Consider the following 21,539-nt stretch of genomic DNA (forward strand, 5'->3'; position numbering starts at 1 on the left):
AAAGAGATTCGCTCATGGTCAAAAAGCCAGGAATAGAAAACGGCAGATCTGCTGATAGTCAGTCCTGGGCCCTAGCCGTGTTTGTCCTGGCCTCTCTGCTTCAGCTCCAGTAAAAACCCGAGTCGAGGTTTTCTGCTTCTCTGTGTCCTTTAACTTCACGTCACTGGAGAAAAAAGATTGTTTCTGACCAGCTGGCTCTAATGCATGGAGATGTCTTTCCAGAAGTCGTGCTCTGGCTCAGTCCCACGTAGCAGGTTTTCTGGAGGAAGCACTCGGTGACGTTCTAGGGCTTGTGTTACAAAGAAGATGGACAGAATGGTCCTTTCTGACCTTCAATTATTTCTTTCGCTAGGAGGATAACGCTGGACATTTTCTCTCATTCACTTTCCTTTGGAATAATTTCAATCCAGTCCAAAGGATTTCCTCTTCCATTGTGTCTTCAGCACCTTTCCTAGCAAACAGTTACTGTTCGAGCACAGGTTTCCAGTTTCAGGCTGTCCCAGGGTGAGATGGCCATGAAAGGGGTAGTAGCTGAACTGAACCTATCCCCAGGTGAAGGGAATAAGTGCAGGGGTCACATGAGAAGGAGCAGCATGTAACTAGGATCCAAGCCTTTTGGACGATATAAGAACAGCCTGTGCTTGGCCAGGAGAGAGACCCACAATGGGAACAGGCCTGGGAGGGGCTTGGATAGTCCTTTCAAGTCAGTTTCGGTACACAGTAGGGCATGGAACAGCCAAGCTGCTAGGGTTGGGAGCTGAGCCTATCATTGTCACTATCATTGACCCCATTTTAGAGGTGTGGAAACTGAGGTCCAGAGAGGGGTCTGGCCTTAAACCTGAATCTGAGCCTGGGTTTACAATGTGTGTAGAATCTGTCGATTGTGTGGTTCTTCCATCTTCCTCAGAGACACCTGGTGCCGACTGCTGCTGGAGACAGGATTCTGGTGTAGTTGGGCCCTGGATTTGATCCAGCCTGGATCAGCGTCACTATGTTGCAGTGACAAAATTGAGGCAGCAGACTGAGTAGCCCCATTATAGACACTAAACCAAAGCAAAATCGGAAGCGGATTTAAGCAACTTTTTACACATCAGTTTCATTTCTCTCCTCAGACAGACAAGGTTTAATTTCTGCCTACGTTCCCCACCCCTCCAAATCACCCAAAACAAGCCAATCTGCTTTGGGTCGGCACCGCTCCATGTCCGTCATGCCAGTGGCCGACCGCTAGTACAGCCGTATTACCACCGGACCCCCAAAAGACCCCCCTCAACAGCGCACCACCCCACCAGAAATGCCCCAAGCATCACTGGCCAACAGCGGTGGTGCTGTGCACGCCACTCCCTCCCCCCACAACCCCCAAACCCAGCCTGGCCACTCCCCAGTCCTCCCCGGCCCCAACTTGGCCCAAGCTATGCTGCAGCCCCCCCCAGCTTTGCAACCCCCTGTCACCCACTGCCTGCGTCCTCCCTCCCCCGTGCAGGTGCAACACCACCACCAGAAATGCACCAACAGAAAGATCACTGATCACAGCCCACTGTTATCAGCTCACCCAACCCCCCGAGCAGTCCAGGCAGGAGGCAGGCGGTGGGGAGAGAGTAGGCACTGCAGGGCACGGACACACACACACGCATGCATGCAACACTCTCACCCCGAGGACCTCATTTAGGGAAGACGAACCCAACCCACAGCTGACTGAGCTGGATTCCAGGTTCCCTCCTTCATCTGTAATGCCCTATCGGGCTGACCTGTCGCACTGGCCTCTCCCCCATTGGCCCTGGGCACTGTCAGTCTCAGAGTCCTGGTTTCTTCCCCTCTCCTTGCTTTGGGTGTTGGGAGAGGGATTGGGCAACAGGGAGCCAATCATGTTCTCCGGCAGGACATTTAAAAAAAAAAAAAAAGCAGCCAAAAAAGCCCCCAAAGAAGCCACGTGAAAAACGCCCAGTTGGGGTTAAGCCACATCTTAGATCCCTGTGACACTGTCTGCAGGGAGCCATGGCTGCAGTGAATCCTCTGAAAAGCTTCCGAGATGAAGCGACTTGCTCCATCTGTCTGAGTTTTTATAAGGATCCCGTGTTTTTAGATTGCGGGCACAGTTTCTGCCAAGCCTGCATCGCCCAGTGCTGGGAGGGATCGGATACAGCTGTCTCCTGTCCTCAGTGCAGAGAGACCTTTCCCCAGAGGACCCTCAGGCCGAACAGACAACTGGGGAACTTTGTAGAAATAGCCAAGCAGCTGAGTTTCCAAACAGCAGCAGGAGAAGTTGGTGCAAGGTGCACCAGGAGCTTTTCAAACTCTTCTGTAACCAGCACCAAATGCTCATCTGTGTGATCTGCAGAGAGTCCCAGGCTCACCGTACTCACAGGGTGGTCCCCACAGAGGAGGCTGCCCAGGCCTACAAGGTAGGAATCTGCTGTGCAGGGTAATTACTTCGGTTTGGGCATGTTTGCAATTTTTATTACAATAGCTTCTAAAGGCACCGAGATCAGGGCCCTTGTTGTGCGAGGCTCTGTACAAACACACAGACAGTCTAAACCAGTGGTCCCCAAATTTTTCCCCTCAGGCTCTCCCTTACCCTGGCTATGCCTCCCCACCCGCAGCTGCGGTTAGGAGCTGTGAGTGGGGCCACAGTCAGAGGCTGGGGCCACAGCTGTGGGGGTGTCTTGGGGTTGGAAGTGGGGCTGCCGGGAGTCGGGGGCTCAAACTGGGTTTGGGAGCAGAGCCAGGGTCAAGACTGGGGCTGGGAGTGGAGCTGGGGTAGGAGCCAGGGCCAAAGGGGCCATAGCAGATCTGAGTGGCACTCCCTTCCTGCCCCTTGTGGGGGCTGGTCTTGGCCCTGCCATGCTCCCTCAAATGTTCCTCCATGCTCCAGTTTGGGGACCACTGATGTAAACAGTCAAGATAGACAAAGGCTGGGGATTCTGAAAGGTACTTAAGGTGTCTATACCCCAGATTTAAGTGGATAAATCTGGAGTTTAGGCACCTAAATGCCAGTTTTCGGCTCCACTGCAATCCCCAGAATTCCTGTAGGAGCCCAAAAAGAAAAGGAGTACTTGTGGCACCTTAGAGACTAACCAATTTATTTGAGCATTAGCTTTCGTGAGCTACAGCTCACTTCATCGGATGCATAAAAGTGGAAAATGCAGTGAGGATGTTTTTATACACACAGAGCATGAAAAAATGGGTGTTTATCACTTCAAAAGGTTTTCTCTCCCCACCCCACTCTCCTGCTGGTAATAGCTTATCTAAAGTGATCACTCTCCTTACAATGTGTATGATAATCCACTTTTATGCATCCGATGAAGTGAGCTGCAGCTCACGAAAGCTTATGCTCAAATAAATTGGTTCGTCTCTAAGGTGCCACAAGTACTCCTTTTCTTTTTGCGAATACAGACTAACACGGCTGCTACTCTGAAACCTGTCATTATGGGGGAGCCCAGACTCACTCAGTGCCTGTGTATTCAGGGTACAACTTCTTTCAGTGCCTGTGTTTCTGTCTCTGGGCATGTGCACAGCTGCCCCCCATGGCATCTGGCTGCCTGTCTCCTGGCCACACCCAGAGCAATCCATGAGCTGGGGAAAACCAGGCATTCTGCTTCTCTCCTCTACGGGGCCTGATCTGGTGGGCATGCTCGGAGACAAATCAAAGGAGTGGGAGGGAAACAGAGGCACAGAAGCGGCAGTGACTTAACCAAGCTCACAAAGCAGCTCAGTAGGAGAGCCAGGAATTAAACCCTGGCCTCCCCATGCCCATCCTAGTACCCTAGCCACTAGACCACACTGCCTCTCATCACTCCTGTCATGCAGTTCTCTACCGTCACATTACCAACATCTCAGCGCAGCTGCAGACTGGAGGCGTAGCGCCCCAGCTTGAGCATTTCACAGCTGATGACCGCTGCTTTCAGGCGAGCCTCAGGAAAATAACACATGGTCAGCAGTGTTCTCAAGGAGTTTGTTCTCTGCTACTTTCTGTCGCAGAAGGTGCCCTGAAAGATTTCTGTTTAAGAAACAAAGGTTAATCTGCGTAACTTTTTCCTCAAGGAAAAACCAGGATGATGAATTCCCGTTTTCCCGGGATGGTCACTTCGCTGCTCCTGAAGCAGAAATCATGGGCGACGGGTATGACGGGCCAGGGGAGGCACAGCCCTGCGTGGCCCCCTCCACCCCCAGACTCCCTCTTGCTTCCTGACGGGGATCTGCAGCTCTTCCCCCGTGGCTGGTCTGGGGGGGTCTCTGGCAGAAGGGGCTGGACTGGGGGTTAGCCTCCCTGAACCAGTGGCTCACGTCCTGCCCTTACAACCTTTGAAGTTTTGCAACATTCTAGGGCCCATGAAGCCCAAGTGGATTGGAACCTTAAAAAGCCTGTTGGACAGAGCAATCCCCTCGGGGCAGAATCCGCTGTGCTGAACGCCACGCTAGCTGTAAGGACAAAGTGGGCTGTAGTAGTGCCACAATAAGATTAAAGGAAGAAAATGGCTGATTCCCAGGACCATGTTGAACAAGCCCTTTCCCCTATGCCGAACAATCGAGCACAATATTTATGCACCTTGTGAGTGTGTTGGATTTTTAACCAGGAGTCTCTTTCTCCCAAGTGTTCATTAGGCACCGGAGTTTAATGTACTATTTTTTTTAAAAGTGTGTTAAACATTCTTACCAAAACTCCCTTCCCTTTAAGTTGCTCAGCTTTAACTCTCTGATGTCCAGCTTTCTTCATATAGTTTTCTCTGTCATTGCATGGGAGCAGGGCACCCTACCCTACACTGCTGCAAAATGGATACGACTTCAACCCTTTGCCCTGCAGCACTTGGAGGATTCGCTGGATGCAAACGGCTGTTCTAGACAGAGTCCCTAGGTCTCTATATTAGGTCTGGTGCCCCCAAAGGCCTCTCTCTTCCCTGGCAGCATGACATATACAGCATAGAAGGAAAGGAAGCAGGGCTGAGAATGGGGCCTGAGATGCCCAGCTGCCATGAAATGAACGGGAGCTGTGCTTTTAAATCCTCTCTGTGGCTCTGCAACACCTCACCCCCCGGGAATTACAGAAGAAGATCCTTCAAGCACATTTTCAAGAGCACCAACTGACTTTAGAGCCGAAGTCCCATTTGCAAAGGAGATTTAGGCCCGAATCCCCAAATGCACTTGGGTGTTGTGATGCTCAGCACTGCAATGCCTAACTTTTAGACACCTAGAAAATCACTAAGGACATAAGAACGGCTGCACTGAGTCAGACCAGTGGTCCATGTAGCCCAGTATCGTGTCTTCCAACAGTGGCCAATGCCAGGTGCCCCAGAGGGAATGAACAGAACCCGGCAGTTACCAAAGGATTAATTCCCTGTTGCCCAGTCCCAGCATCTGACAATCAGACAAGCCCTTACGGTTGCCGGCCTGTAATTGCCAGGATTTCCTCTGGAGCCTTTTTAAAAAAGCTGGCTTTCCATCAGCTATCCTCCAGTCATCTGGTACAGTTTGGAACAACAAATCCTGAATTAGGCATTTGGGGGGAGAGAGGCATCCACAAAAGCCAGCATGCTAGCCCTCCGGAGATACTGATGAGAGGGGTGTGTCCTAAGCCCCAACTCCCCCAGAGTTTGGTTTAGGAATGGGCCTGTCTCTGATCCACACCTGGGAACCCCTCTCCTGGAGTCGAGTGGCTTAGCTACCTAAGCTGTTTCATGCAAGATGGAGTTCTGCACCTGTGTTGCTCCGCACAACGTGGCCGGGGAAGAATCATAGAATCCTAGAATATCAGGGTTGGAAGGGACCTCAGGAGGTCATCTAGTCCAACCCCCTGCTCAAAGCAGGACCAATCCCCAATTAAATCATCCCATCCAGGGCTTTGTCAAGCCTGACCTTAAAAACTTCTAAGGAAGGAGATTCTACCACCTCCCTAGGTAACGCATTCCAGTGTTTCACCACCCTCCTAGTGAAAAAGTTTTTCCTAATATCCAACCTAAACCTCTCCCACTGCAACTTGAGACCATTACTCCTTGTCCTATCCTCTTCTACCACTGAGAATAGTCTAGAACCTTCCTCTCTGGAACCACCTCTCAGGTAGTTGAAAGCAGCTATCAAATCCCCCCCTCATTCTTCTCTTCTGCAGGCTAAACAATCCCAGTTCCCTCAGCCTCTCCTCATAAGTCATGTGTTCCAGACCCCTAATCATTTTTGTTGCCCTTCGCTGGACTCTCTCCAATTTATCCACATCCTTCTTGTAGTGTGGGGCCCAAAACTGGACACACTACTCCAGATGAGGCCTCACCAATGTCGAATAGAGGGGAACGATCACGTCCCTCGATCTGCTCGCTATGCCCCTACTTATACATCCCAAAATGCCATTGGCCTTCTTGGCAACAAGGGCACACTGCTGACTCATATCCAGCTTCTCATCCACTGTCACCCCTAGGTTGAAGACTTTCTTCATAACCATTAGCCTGGGGGTAGGGCACTCACCTTGTATGTGGGAGACTCCAGTTCAAGTTCTCCCTCTGCCTGGTGAGGAGAAGAGATTTGAATCTCCCACCTCTCAAGAGTCAATTGTGACATTGCCATGAGCACCGTCCTAGAGCAACTTGAGAGGGAGATGGAAAATCAATGGTAGTTGAGAACCCAACTTCATGAGACTTCTTTGAAAATCCCAGCTTCAGATAATGAAATCAGCACTGCAATGTATATAAATTGCACAGAGGACAGACTCCTTAGCAGGTTGACCTTCCCCTCCACCCCCAACATTGTTTTTCTTGCCTCAGGAACAAATTCAAACCCAGTTGAACACACTGAAGCAAGAGAGAGGAGAACTTCTGGAGTGGAAACAGGATGCAGAGACGCAAAGCCAGGAATATCTGGTAGGTCCCCATTGTTATGGTCCAGAAGTTACATCAGTCAGGGGTGATATTTCTCTCTGTGGGGAGAGTGTCAGCCCTTGTCTACACGCAGCACTGCTTTGATTTAGCTATGGCTACATCTACACGGCACACCGCTGGGGGCATCCTGTAGGGTATGTGTAGCTACACAGCACAGTGAGAAACAGGCTGTGTCCACACTGTCATGTGTAGCTACATGTGTGAATAAAAGACTCCAGCAGGGGGAGGCAGCGGAGCGGCCGGAGCCTTCCTCCACTCCCTGGAGCCTTTTCCTGTGGTGGGGAAAGGCTCTGGCACTGGGGACGCAGCGGGACACTCAGTGTAGATGGGGGAGGCCCTGCTTGGGGGTGTATAGAGCCCTGTGTGTAGGGTTTATACCCAGAGGGTTCAGGCATATTGCGACTCTACTTGCTTAAGCCATGCCTCGCCATTTACACTGCTATTTATGCCCATGTTAGCGGGTGCATATAGTGTACGTCCTCTACACACCACCACAACATTTGTGTAGTACAGATGTACCTCAAATCACTTTTTAATGTAATGTCTTTGTTCTGGTGCAAGGCCCTCACAGGCAAACATTTTGAACCTAGTTTAATTTGACCCTAGTGTGGTGTGTAGGGTTCACCTTGTCCAGTTAAACTGAGATAAAATGTGCTAACTGGGAGCAAGGTCAAGCTCCGATCAGGGTTAGCTGTGATGTATTGGGGACCGAGAGACTTTGTCCGTTGGACCATATGAACTGGAACCATAAACTCACTGAACGTTAAATCTCACAAAATGAGGGTCAATCCATCCTCATGATTGTGTCCACCCATTATACACCACACCTGAACATAGCTATTCTATGAACAACGTACCCTCATGTCTCAGTGTCTGTACTTTGACCCCTTAACCTCTTACCCCCAATCGGGGATATTGCAGAGTATGGATTCCTTACGCCTCTCGATCGGAAACCGAACTTCGCTCCCCTTGATAATCCGTACATTATTCCCTGGTATCCAGAAACGTCTACTCCAGGGGTTCTCAAACTGGGGGTCGGGACCCCTCAGGGGGTCGCATGGTTATTACATGGGGGGTCGTGAGCTGTCAACCTCCACCCCAAACCCCGCTTTTCCTCTAGCATTTATAATGGTGTTAAAAATATTCAAAAGTGTTTTTAATTTATTAGGGGGGGTCACACTCAGAGGCTTGCTATGTGAAAGGGGTCGCCAGTAAAAAAGTTTGAGAACCACTGTTCTGCTCTGTATCGTTCACGTTTTTTTTTAAACATCATCTTGATAACCTCAAGCACTTTGTCTCTTGTTGAGACACCCTTGCAGGGTGTGATCATGTTTATCTTTGTTTATCATCCCTCTGGGCTGATTCCTCCACTGGCTTCCAGTTTCAACTCAAAGCACTGATCTTATTCCCCACACATCCAGCTACAAACACTGATTTCAGGGGAGATTTTCAAAGGCACGTATGGTGATTAGGTGCTTAATTCACATGGACTGTCAGTAGGACTTAGGCACCCAGTAGCTGTTTTGTATCTCAGAAATCTTCCTCCTGAATCTCCACCAGGCACAACTGGTTTCCTCTGGGACAGTGTAATTAACAGAATGCCAGATGAAACATGCAAAAGCTGGAGAAGAAGCATTTTGCATGGTGTGTTTTGTAACTGGTGTTTTATGTGGATAACCAGCAGAACCCTTTCCTTCTTCAGTCTTCTCCACAACTCTCTGCCAATGTATTTCTGATTCTGAGTCAGACCTCCCCCCTTCCAACCTTTCTGCTATTGGAAGATTCTAGATGATCAACAGAATATACTAAGCCACTCAGACCTGAAAACTCATCATTTTAGAGAGATTGGGTGCCATTTTCAGAAGTGCCTAAGTGATTTCGGAGCCTAGGGTTAACAATTTTGCAAGTGGTTAAGGGCCAGATTCTCAAAGGTATTTAGGGGCTTAAAATGCAGGGAGAGCTGTCCTATTTTCAAAAGTCACTTTCAAAGAAACTTAGGCTCCTTAGCATCCAAAGTGACCTTTTGAAAATGGGAACTGGAGGCGTACGTCCCGAAGGCACTTCGGAACATGTTGTTCATTCAGGCCAGCTGAGAGACTGTCAGGCATATTCTCCTGAAATCTCAACCATGTGTTTGTAGTAGGTTGATATGAAAAGAGGGCTCTAAGAACTGTTCCTATCAGGGACATGGGGAGAGTCTGGGATGTCCAACTTTCTCATTGGTGAAAACCGGATGCTAAGCACTGGAACCTGCCCTGTGCCCTGCCGCCACTTTCCCTCGAGGCCCCGCCCCCCACTCCTCTGTCCCTCTCCCACTGTCGCTTGCTGCTCTCTCCACCTCCCTCCCCCTGCCAGCTGAGCAGAGCTCTAGGGGTGTGGTGGAGGTGACTGGGGCAGGGTGGGAGGGGGAGAGCCACGCTCCAGGGATGGAGGGGTGATTGGAGCGGGATGGGGGAGATGCCGGTACTTTTCTCCCGCCCATGGAGCCATCCCTGAGTGCTCCTCCAGGCTCCAGCAGCAGCTGCTGCTCTTCTCGCCCTCTGGTGGTGGAAGCCAGTTACTGTGGGTAACCGGACTTCTCATGTCCAGTCAGCAGTGCTGACCGGACACTGCCAGGTTTCCCTTTTGACTGGACTTCCCAGTTGAAAACTGGACATCTGGCAACCCTTGTCCTTGATCTGTCCTTTCCTGTTTGTGTCCCTTCATTATAGGGAAAGATAGAAGCTGAGAGGCAGAAGATCATGTCTGAATTTGAGCAACTGCGGCAGTTCCTGGATGAGCAAGAGCGACTCCTGCTGGCCCAACTGGAAGAGCTGGACAAGGAAATTGTGAAGATACAGGATGAAAATGTCACCAAACTGTCTGAAAAGATTTCCCGTCTCGGTGACTTGATCAGTGAGATAGAAGAGAAGTGTCAGCAGCCAACAAGTGAATTCCTGCAGGTGAGACAGTTAGAGACACCCAGATCCCTGCCCAGGGAAGGGAGAGATTCTGATTGATTAGCTTTGGAGTTTATTAAGTTCTTGGAGAGGTCCTACTCCACAATGGAGACTGTCAGTGTGTCCTTTAGCGAAGTGAGGGAAAACAAAATGTGACATTTCTAATATTTCCAATGTGGAAACAGTTTTGCTGTTTTAAAGGCAGATGGTTCAGGCCTTTTTGAGACATCCTGTGTAAGCCCCTTCATTTTCAGTTTAAACCAATTTTTACCAAAAAATTTCTGGGTTTTACAAAAAAGTATTATTGAGGTTTTTCTGATTTTCATCCTACTTTTTTATCATTCAAATATATACAAAAAACTTGTTTTATTAAGAAAATACAATACATTGCATGAGATCTCTGTATTCCGATAATACATTAGTCTGTGTGTATATGCAAAGCTGCCCGCTGAAGAAAGAGCGTATTGTTCTAGCAGATGCACACAATAAACCAACGGGCACGCACGCAAGCTCTGAAGTGCGTGTGCGTCTGAACCTACTGATAAATCACACACCCACCAAGTACACATTTCAAACTGTTAGTAGACAATGGGTTAAAGATTTGACGCACTAAAATGGGAAGAAAATGAAAATCTACATCAGAATACATTTCAGAACACAAGGAAGTATTCAAAAGGGTTAAAGAAACAACAACAGGAGAAAAGGATGAAGTTGAGCGTATGCGCTGCAAATGGTGCGGCCCAGTTATCGAAGGTGAATATTTATAGACTAATCGTTCTAAGCAAAGCTTTTGATATGGTCTCCCACAGCATTCTTGCCAGCAAGTTAAAGAAGTATGGGCTGGATGAATGGACTATAAGGTGGATAGAAAGCTGACTAGATTGTCGGGCTCAACAGGTAGTGATCGATGGCTCCATATCTAGTTGGCAGCCAGTGTCAAGCAGAGTGCCCCAAGGGTCAGTCCTGGGGCCGGTTTTGTTCAATATCTTCATTAATGATCTGGAGGATGGTGTGGATTGCACCCTCAGCAATTGCACCTGCAGATGACACTAAACTGGGAGGAGGGGTAGATATGCTGGAGGGTAGGGATAGGATACAGAGGGACCTAGACAAATTGGAGGATTGGGCCAAAAGAAATCTGATGAGGTTCAACAAGGACAAGTGCACTTAGGACAGAAGAATCCCATGCACTGCTACAAAGTAGGGACCGAATGGCTAGGCAGCAGCTCTGCAGAAAAGGACCTAGGGGTGACAGTGGACGAGAAGCTGGATATGAGTCAACAATCTGCCCTTGTTGTGAAGAAGTCCAACAGCATTTTGGGCTGTATAAGTAGGGGCATTGCCAGCAGATTGAGGGACGTGATCATTCCCATCTATTCGGCATTGGTGAGACCTCACTTGGAGTACCGTGTCCAGTTTTGGGCCCCCCGCTACAAGAAGGATGTGGAAAAATTGGAAAGAGTCCAGCAGAGGGCAACAAAAATGATTAGGGGGCTGGAGCACATGACTTATGAGAAGAGGCTGAGGGAACTGGGATTGCTTAGGCTGCAGAAGAGCAGAATGGGGGAGGATTTTTTGATAGCTGCTTTCAATTACCTGAAAGGGGGTTCCAAAGAGGATGGATCTAGACTGTTCTCAGTGGTAACCAGATGCCAGAACAAGGAGTAATGGTCTGAAGTTGCAGTGGGGGAAGTTTAGGTTGGATATTAGGAAAAACTTTTTCAGTAGGAGGGTGGTGAAGCACTGGAATGGGTTACCTAGGGAGGTGGTGGAATCTTCTTCCTTAGAGGCTTTTAGGGTCAGGCTTGACAAAGCCCTGGCTGCGATGATTTAGCTGGGGAGTGGCCCTGCTTTGAGCAGGGGCTTGGACTAGATGACCTCCTGAAGTCCCTTCCAACCCTGATATTCTATGATTCTACACCAGTAACCTGTTTGTTCAAATGAAACGTTTTATTTGGGGATTTCAGATATATTGTTTTCTTAAACTCAGGGGGGCCCTTGTGCTTTGAGTTCTGTTTTAGTTCTGCAGCAAACCACAGGGATGAACAGAATTCAAAGCATTCATCTACTGAATACTTTTTCTCCCTGTCTTTCCATCCACCAAAACAAACCCCGATATTTAACCAGAAAACTTAATAGTTTTCTGCACTGATTTGCACCTGTTTTTATTGTGGTAATAAACACTGATAAAATCCCAGGAAAAATTAACTAAAATAAAAACTGAAAATGAAGGGCCCTAACGATATGAAAGCAATAAAAGGCACAACTCCACTTTCTAGGAAGTGAGAGATTAGGAAAGCAAAGTTCTTTGCAGGGCCTATTAAGAAATGAGAATGAATCCAGCTTCCAGAACTGCTGAGCAGAATTGCATACATGGAGAAAGGCAAACGCTCTGGACACAGCAGTTGCATGTGGCAGTCAAGGATTCATGCGTCTGATCAGTCTGTTTGAGCAAATGCCATAGAATTTAGAAGGAGAAAACCCACAGTCATGGTGTGTGCTTAGGGGTCCCATTCCATCGAAATCTGTGAATGGACTTTTGAAGTTGCTAACTGCAGAGAACTGCATCTCGAGCTCAACTAGGGATGGCAAAGCAAGTCCCCTGCAGAGCAGAAGCGATCCGCATCTTGTGGCACTTGGGACTGAACTCTTTCTCTTTTCTAGGACATCAAAAGCACCTGGAGCAGGTACGTGACTCCTTCCCACTCCCCCTCACGCGTCGTGGTGCTAGAAGGGGACTTTCCCCCCAGGGTCAGATTTTGCAGGGCATTTAGTCACCTGAGACGTAGCTAGGCACTTGGTGGGGTTCTCCAAAGCAGCTAAGCGAGTTAGGCACCTTCCATTGTGATCAGTGGCAGTTGGGAGCCTGACTTGATTAGGTGCTTTTGAAAATCCCAGGAGGCACCTTTAAAAATCAAGCCTTAAGTGACTTGCCCAAGGTCATGCAGGGAGGCTGTGGCAGAGCAGGGAGTGGAACATAGGTTTCCAGAGTCCTACAGCAACCTCTTAACCACTGGAGCATCCTTTCCCATGAGATTAGGCCCTTCTCTCTGAGGGGCAGCCTGTGGACCCCTTACTCTCTTTAACTCCCATTGGAGGAGCTAGGCATTTAAAAATGCCAGTGAGGAGATGAATTGTCTCACCAGTGGGAGTTAGGGGCTCTCATTGAGCCCACAAGAGAGCAGCCTCTGGTAGCTCATTCTCAAGAAAGAAAAGATTTAGGGTGTTTCCCCCTTCCCCTCCCCCCCAGGTGTGAGAAGGTGAAGTTAGAGAAACCAATGGCTGTGTCACAGGATGTGAGCGAGAGAGTTGGCGTCTCTTCCCAAAGAAATGTTTGTCTACAGGAGGCTCTGAAGAAATTCAGAGGTAACTTAACAGTTATTTGGGCTCATGATATGGCGATGGCACATCGAGATGTGCCTCTGACTGTGGAAGGAGATGGACTCTGGCCTATTAGTTCTCAGCTCGTCACAGCTAGACGTCTGTGGGTGGGATGGGGAGGGCTCAGGGCTGATGCCAGTTTGCCAGGCCTCCACTTGGATTGTCTCAGACCCAACCATGGGTGTCAAAATTGGCCACTCAGCATTTCAGAGACACACAATCGCCAGATGTTTTAGAAAATGTTGAATTTCACCTCCATGGCTGGGATTTTCCAAGGGACCTAAGGGATTTAGGCCCCATCTCTCTCTGACTGTCAATGGGAGTTGGCCACCACGTGGCCTCAGCCCTTTTGAAAATCCCAGACTCTGTACCTCAAGTTCCTCCATCTTGAAAAAGGAGGAAATAATGGCCAACCTACCTTGTTGTGCTAATTAGTGAATGCCACCGAGTGCTTTGAGATCGTTGGAGTAAGGCAGGAGATGGACGATATATTTTGGATGATGATTTCACTTTAGTTTGGTCTCACTGGAAAGGTCTCCCCATTCCAATCTGCCTCTCGTTCTGTGGTCTTTTCCTTTGGGCTGTCTCTCAGAATTACAGCACGGTTCCATGCCGTGCTGCGACAGCCATGTCAGCCCCAGGATATTAGACAGGGTGGGGGAGGACATAGCTTTTATTGGACCAACTCCTGTTGGTGACAGAGACAAGCTTTCGAGCTACACGGACCTGAAGAAGAGCTCTGAGTAAGCTCCAAAGCTTGTCTCTCTCAATCACGGTTACATTAATTAACGGTAGAAATGTCACCAGAGTCAAGACAACATGAAATCACCTCTCTTCCAATCCTTCCTTTCTCTTGAGACCCAGCCCTATGAACTGAGCTCAAATGCAGAGAGAAAGGGTATGGGCTAGATTCACAAAAGGACTTCGGGTGAGGGGGTCTACTTGCCATTTTAGGCGCCTCAGTCCCAGAATCAGACCACACTGGGATTCACAAAGACCCCCACTCAGCTGCAACCAAACCTTGTAGGTGCCTAAAATTACTCATCACCTCTATTTTTGCGGTAAAAGTCCCCTAGGCACCTATGTTTCTGCCTCTGTGCATGTGCACTGCAGTTCCAGTCCAGCTACCAAGACACCTGAGCCCCAGAGAGCTACACGAACTGGGGAAAGAAAGGGGTTCCTCCTCCTAACTCACCTACAGGGCCACAATCTCAAATGCCTGCTCTGAGCATGCTTACTGACTCAGGCCCTATATGTGAACTTACCCAAAAGAAGCAGGCTCTAGGGAAAGAGGAGCTCACTTATAATGTATAGCTCTGTGATTAGGGTACTGACCTGGGATGTGGGAGATCCCCAGTTCCAATCCTCTGTCCCCCTGAGGGGAAGAAGGGATTCCAACAGGGGTCTGATATAGGCCTCTCTGTTGCCCCTTTTGAATCTGATCCACTGTGTATAAATAATTGAGCAGCAGGACAGGCTTCTGGGCATCCCTCCCAAGAGCGTGCTCTAACCACCTGGGACGTTCTCATGATTTCTCTCTGCCTCTGGCCCAATGAATTATTGATTATCCCCAGTGGAACCTCTCCCACAGGAGAGCATGTGGGCACCCAGTATCAGACAATCCTGCAGCCCAGAGATTAGGGCGCTCCTTGAGAGGTGGTAGATCCCATTTCAAATCCCTGCTCCCTCTGCGGCACAGGCTTGACTTGAACCAGGGGTCTCCCAAAGGCCAGCTGAGTGCTCTAACCACAGGGCTAAAAGTTACGAGCGAGGTGGGTTTCCTTCCCCCGCCAGGCTTCTTGCCAAAAAAAATGGCACAGGTGCCGGTCATCAAGAGAGGGCTCGCAGCTGAGAATCCCACGCCGAGGGAGGCGCCTACGGTGCTGCCCAGATTCGGTCGCCGAACTCCCTGAGGGGGCCAGGGCTTAGCACACCCCCACACCTTGGCATTTCCCACTGGCTGGCGTAAGCAGGGAGTCGCCTAGCATGCTGGCTTTTATGAAGCTCATTCCAAGGCGCATCTCTCTCCCCATTCATGGTGCAGATTGCCTGGGAGCCTGACTCTGGCTTTGTGAATCACAGTGACTTTCTAGGTGCCTAAGCGTTGGGTGTTGTGATGCTAAGCGTCAGCTTGCCTAAGTTTCTTTGTGAATCCAGCCCCGTTTTCATGAGGCTATTTTCCTTCAAGAAAGGGGCAAATCACCTCTCCTCTGATCTTTTCTTGCTCTAGAGACCCTGCCCTATCAACTGAACTTTCTGATCTGCAAGGCAGAGAAAGAGGGTAAGTTTTCATAAGGATATTTTCCTACGACAATTATTAATTAAAATCTCCGGATTAATTTTTTAGAAGACACTTCTGAATTCAAACAAGAGAGGTTTCCACCAATACAGAGCTATGGATTCCAAGGTTAGAAGGAACCATTATATCATAATGGCCAGACTGGGTCAGACCAAAGGTCCATCTAGCCTAGTATCCTGTCTTCCGACAGTGGCCAATGCCAGGTGCCCCAGAGGGAATGAACAGAACAGGGAATCATCCAGCCCATCGCCCATTCCCATTTTGTGATGTATGAACGTGCACATACTATTTACAATTGGAAAGTAGGGTACATTTTTTAGGTCCAATAATCAGCCTTTAGGGCACATTCAGGTCACATTTTTCTGCTTCTCTCGGCAATTATAAGGACTAGAAATTTGCTCTATTTTTATTTTTTATAGGAAAGACAAGCTTCACTACTGGAAAACATCATTAACACAGAGTGCAGGTTGACCATCAGTGCCTTGTACTCTCCCAGAACATGAAAGGAACCCATATTTCAACCTCTGAAAACTGGGAAATAAAGAGTTAAGGAAGTGTCTCCCACCAGTTCCTGTGCTATACTTCCCTCTCACCCTAGCGTCAGGAGCATGGACTCGTGCTGGGCTCTATCCATCTCCAGCTGGTGGAAGGTCCCTTGCGGGGAGACCACGCTAAGGCCAGTACTGAACCAGGCAGAGAATCAGGACTGCAGCGGCAGTCAAAAAAGCAAACAGAATGTTGGGAATCGTTAGGAAAGGGATGGATAATAAGACAGAAAATATCATATTGCCTGTATATAAATCCCTGGTACGCCCACATCTTGAATACTGCGTGCAGATGTGGTTGCCCCATCTCAAAAAAGATATATTGGAAAAGGTTCAGAAAAGGGCAACAAAAACTATTAGGGGTATGGAACAGCTGCCATATGAGGAGAGATTAATGAGATTGGGACTTTTCAGCTTGGAAAAGGGACAACTAAGCAGGGATATGATAGAGGTCTATAAAATCATGACGAGTGTGGAGAAAGTAAATAAAGAAGTGTTGTTTACTTCTTCTCATAACATAAAAACTAGGGGTCACCAAATGAAATTTCAGAGTAGCAGCCATGTTAGTCTGTATCCGCAAAAAGAAAAGGAGTACTTGTGGCACCTTAGAGACTAACAAATTTATTTGAGCATAAGCTACAGCTCACTTTGAGCTGTAGCTTATGCTCAAATAAATTTGTTAGTCTCTAAGGTGCCACAAGTACTCCTTTTCTTTTTTCATATTTTTCAAATTAAGAGGCGATAGGTTTAAAACAAACAAAAGGAAGTATTTCTTCACGCAACGCACAGTCAACCTGTGGAACTCCTTGCCAGAGGATGTTGTGAAGGCCAAGACTAACAGGGTTCAAAAAAGAACAAGATAAATTCATGGAGGATAGGTCCAGGAATGGCTGTTAGCCAGGATAGGCCGGGATGGTGTCCCTAGCCTCTGTTTGCCAGAAGCTGGGAATGGGCAACAGGGGCTGGATCACTAGATGATCGCCTGTTCTGTTCGTTCCCTCTGAAGCACCTGGCATTGGCCACTGTCAGAAGACAGGTCCATCAGTGGCTATTAGTATCCTATCTTCCATGAATTTATCCGTCAGTTCAAGGAGTATTGTCTCTCCCTGGAGGTTGGTGCTCCCTGTGGTACTGGGAACTGTCCCTTTAAGTGGTTTGACTTCCCAGACAGGAAGGAGGAGCATAGCAGAAGCTCTGTGATACAGAACCCTGGATAAAGAAGGCTTCATTCAAACATCATGCACCGAGCACGATTACTGAACACCACACTTGCAACCGTGTTGTGTCCCCATCCTTGTCCCATGAGCACCACTGGAAGCTGGGGAAGGGGCTCTCTTCGGATCTCACAGTTACCTATCTGGCCCCCCACAACAGCGTCTGAATACCTGGCATCTTTTATGCCCATTTGACAAAAAGGGAAGCTGGACTGCAGAGAGAGGAAGGGACATGCCTGAGGTCACACAGCATGTCAGTAGCAGAGTGAGGAAGAGAGCCCAGAAGTCCTGGCTTCTAACCTCTACACAATGCTCCCTCCCCAAAATGTGTGTAGTGCATTGGATGACTGTTACACATCCCTCGGGTGTGGACATTCAGTGCCACCGAGAAGTTGAATTCCCAGTGCACCAGAGAGCCCAGTGTCTCTCTAGCAGGGCTGCTCGCTACTTTCTCCTGGTCCAAGTGGGTGGAGGGGTTCTCACCCCATGTGCTGTACTCTGGGGCTGGGGACTTTCCACCAGGAGATGAGGGATGAATAGGGCAGCATGGAAATGCATGAAAAGCTGAAGCTGGTGTCCCTGTTAACGTCCTCTGCCTGCTGCCTCCCCTGCTCTGTTCTGTTGCTGGATGTGGAGCACCCCCAGCAAGGGCGAGGGATCGGGGGAGGAGACCGAGATCCCCTCTGCCACGGATCCACAGGATTCGTGCTGCAGCCCCCGCTTGGGAACAGTCTCTGGGAGGAGCCCCTTCGATGGGCCAGACCCCCAACATCAGCCCCCTCTTCCTCCAGGGTAAGCCACGTGGCTTCACCGACTCCTTAGGCTGGACCTCTGGGCCTTCAGCTCTCCTGCCTCACAACATGAGCTGTGTTCAGTGCGTCCACCTGAGACCGACCCCTGCGGGAGCCCTCTGTGATCTCAGGGAGCAGCACAGCTCTGCAAGCACCTGCAATGACACTCAGCCACCGCCGTCACTGTCAAGCCCCTGGGGTTATTAGTCCCCTGCTCTGCACCACAGCACAGGAAGACCTTGGTTAGCTCAGAGAAATGAAGGTTACAGTATAGTCCATCCTGGGGAGCCGGTGCCCAGCCCTGCAGTGCAAACCCCGTGGTTCAAGCTCTGTCTCCCTGTCCATCTGATCTGCTTTCTCAGACTCCCAGGTGTGCCCCCCACCATAGGTGCTGATTCTGTAGGTGCTCCGGGGCTGGAGCACACATGGAAAAAAAATAGTGGGTGCTCAGCACCCACCGGCAGCCCCGTGGATCAGATCCTCCCCCTCCTCCCCTCCCACCCGCTGGTGGCCCTGCCAATCAGCTCCTTCCCCTCCCTCCCAGTGCCTCCTACCCACCATGATCAACTGTTCGGGCAGGGGGAGGAGCAGGGGCAGGAAGAGGTGGGGGAGGAGCAGGGGCAGGAAGAGGTGGGGTAGGGTGGAGACTTGGGGGAAGGGGTGGAGTGAGGGTGGGGCCTGGGTCAGAGCGAGGGTCAAGCACCCCCAGGAAGTCCGCTTCTTTGCCCCCCTACTGCTTCCTGCAGCCAGCATGTAACTTCCGCTTCACCCCTCCCCCACCTCTAGTCCTTTGTTCCCAAGCCGGGGCGATGCAGCTCAGCCACAGAGGCGGGGAAGGCCGTAGCTCTCCGGGTTGCTGATCGTTATGTTTCCATGTCCGGGCAATTGGATTTGCCATTGTCTGCTGAGGACCTCAGGCCCCAGACAGTGACATGGGCAGCTTAGCCTGCCCTGAGAGCAAACACTCCCATATCACCCACTGGGTAACAATGCTGCATATTGGGAAACTGAGGCACATACAGGCTTCATTAAAAAATTGCAAAAAATCCCAGTTTCTCACACCCTCCTGACAATACCTCCTTGATGCCTGGCGGGAACCATAGGGAATTTCCTGCTCAGCTTCAGCCAACAGGCAGCTCCCCAGGACTGACACTCAGGGCCCACCCCAGCCAGCCCATGGCTACTGGGGAGCCTGAGAAATGGTCCTAGCCTCCCCCAGGGCTGAGCTCTGCCCGTAAGGGTCTGTCTGCACTGCAGAGTGAACCCTGGGGCTCAGCACCCAAGTTAGCCTGGGCTGGGTGCAAGGAGCCATGCTGCTGAGCCTGACCTCACTAACTGGGTCCTCACGGGTGCTGCTGTGGCTCTAGGACTCTGGGAGCACATCCCCTGGCTGACCAGCTATTCTGAGTTTCTTTCCCAGTGATTCGTGGGGTACCTGGTCTGTCTTTCACGGGGGAATTGGGGAAGGCACTGGAGGGCTATTTTCCCTCAGGTCAAGCTGGCAGTGGCATTCGGGGGGAGGCTTTTCACCTTCCTCCGCAGCATGTGGCTGCGGGTGATGTGTCAGGATTATCTGGGGGTATCTCACCAAATCATTTCCCTGCATTGCGGGGGCCTCGGGCACTGGTGACCCTCGGTGCCTCCTCTTCTCTGCCTGTGGCACATCATAGCACGGTCGGCTGTAGGCTGTCAGGCTTTGGGCTAATATTGGTTGTGGGTTAGGTGGGTGCTGGGTGGTGTTGGTGGCCTGTGATATACGGGGGTCAGATTAGATGACCTGATGGTCCCTTCTGGCCTCAGACTCTCTCACTCTCAGCACTGGAGTGGTTTAGCCTGCACAGAGGTGCCGACTTCCCCAGTTCCCAAGGGGGTGCTTGACCCTTGCTCTGCCCTGGGCCCCACCCCCACTCCACCCCTTCCGCCAAGCACCCACCCCTGCCCCATCTCTTCCTGCCCGGCTCCATTCTGCCCCCTTCCCCTGCCTCTTTCTGCCCCCACTCCTCCCTCTTCCCCCCCCCCCGAACCTCCTGCCCACCGCTGAACAATGGATCCGTGGCAGGAGGAAGGCGCTGGGAGGGAGGGGGAGGAGCTGATCGGCGGGTGGGAGGTGCTTTGGGTACTTAACACTCTCCTCCTGCCTCTCTCTCCCCTCGTGCAGTGCAGGCCACTCCGGATCCAGACCTGGGGATTCCCTGTTCAGTCGTGTCCACAGATGAGAGTGTGATACAGAAATACCAAGACACGGGAAATTTAGTGACACAGAACAGGTTTTACCCTGCTGCCTGTGTGCTGGGCTATAAGGGCTTCACCTCAGGGAGGTGTTACTGGCAAGTGGAGGTGGGGAACAAACGTAATTGGGTTTTGGGCATTGCCAAAGAGTCTGTGATACATGAGGGAGCGAAAAGCCGTACACCAGAGGACAGGATCTGGGCTTTGCAGAGTACAGAGAATGAGTACTTGGCCCTCACCTCCCCTGAGGCTGCTCTGGCCCTACCTCATAGCCCCAGTAACATTGGGGTTTATCTGGATTATGAAGGGGAGGAAGTTACATTTTATGACGTTACATCTTCTGGCAGAGAGACGATCTTTACTTTCACATCCTCTTTCCCTGGGAAGATCATCCCCTTCTTTGGGAGCCGGCGTGTAGAATTTGAGTTCACTGGTAAGCATACCGTTATGTGTTCACTGGCCGACATATTGTTAATCCCTGTGACAGAGGAGTAGGGATCACTCAATATGAGATATTTAAAGTAGAGCAAAGACATAGGTAATATATAAATTACAGCTATCACACTTTGCCATTCTAATCACAGTCTTGCCAGCCTGAAGCATTCAAAAAGTGTGTCAGGCCCCCCAGAATCATGAGATTGGCTGCAACATCTTTTTAAATATTGTGTCATTTTCTTTGCCTTCTGGTTTCCCAGCTTTTGGGGTGTTCTTGTTTCCGATTTTCAATCTTTGCTACACAAATGTGAAGGCAGGAAATGTATCTGTAGTATAATCTGAGGTTGCCTTGCAATCTACCTACTCCAGCTGCTGGGACTTTAAGAAAAACACCAAGTGCTGCGAGACTCACAATAAAATGATGAGAGAGGACAAGACTTACTTGTTTAGCATTATACTGGTGACAGGAGTTTCCCGACCCTCTTACATGCCTGTCTCTGTAACTCTGTGATCCTCCAGGCACACAAAAACTGGCCAACCAGGAGCCACTCTCAGGGTCACAGCAGAGCCTGCCTCTGGTAGAGCAGGTCTACACTTAAAATACTGCAGCAGAACAAATGCACCGGTGCTGCTCCGCTGCTGTAATGCTTAAGTGAAGACGCTCCTATGCCAACAGGAGAGCTTCTCCCATCAGTGTAGTTAATCCACCTCTGAGAGGCAGTAGCTATGTCCAGGGGAGAAGCTCTCCCATCAACGTACCGCTGTCTACCCCAGGAGTTCAGTCGATACGACTGCGCTCACTGAGGGGTGTGGATTTTTCACAGCCCTGAGCGATATGGTTCTACCCAT

General features: G+C 50.0%; 1 pseudogene; it reads left to right on the top strand.

The window, feature by feature from the left end:
* Positions 1-1,982: 1,982 nt before the first annotated feature.
* On the top strand, positions 1,983-21,257 carry LOC142068912 (zinc finger protein RFP-like; annotated as a pseudogene).
* The last annotated feature ends 282 nt before the right edge of the window (positions 21,258-21,539 follow it).

Source organism: Caretta caretta, chromosome 14 (assembly GCF_965140235.1).
Source record: "Caretta caretta isolate rCarCar2 chromosome 14, rCarCar1.hap1, whole genome shotgun sequence".
NCBI lineage: Eukaryota > Metazoa > Chordata > Testudines > Cheloniidae > Caretta > Caretta caretta.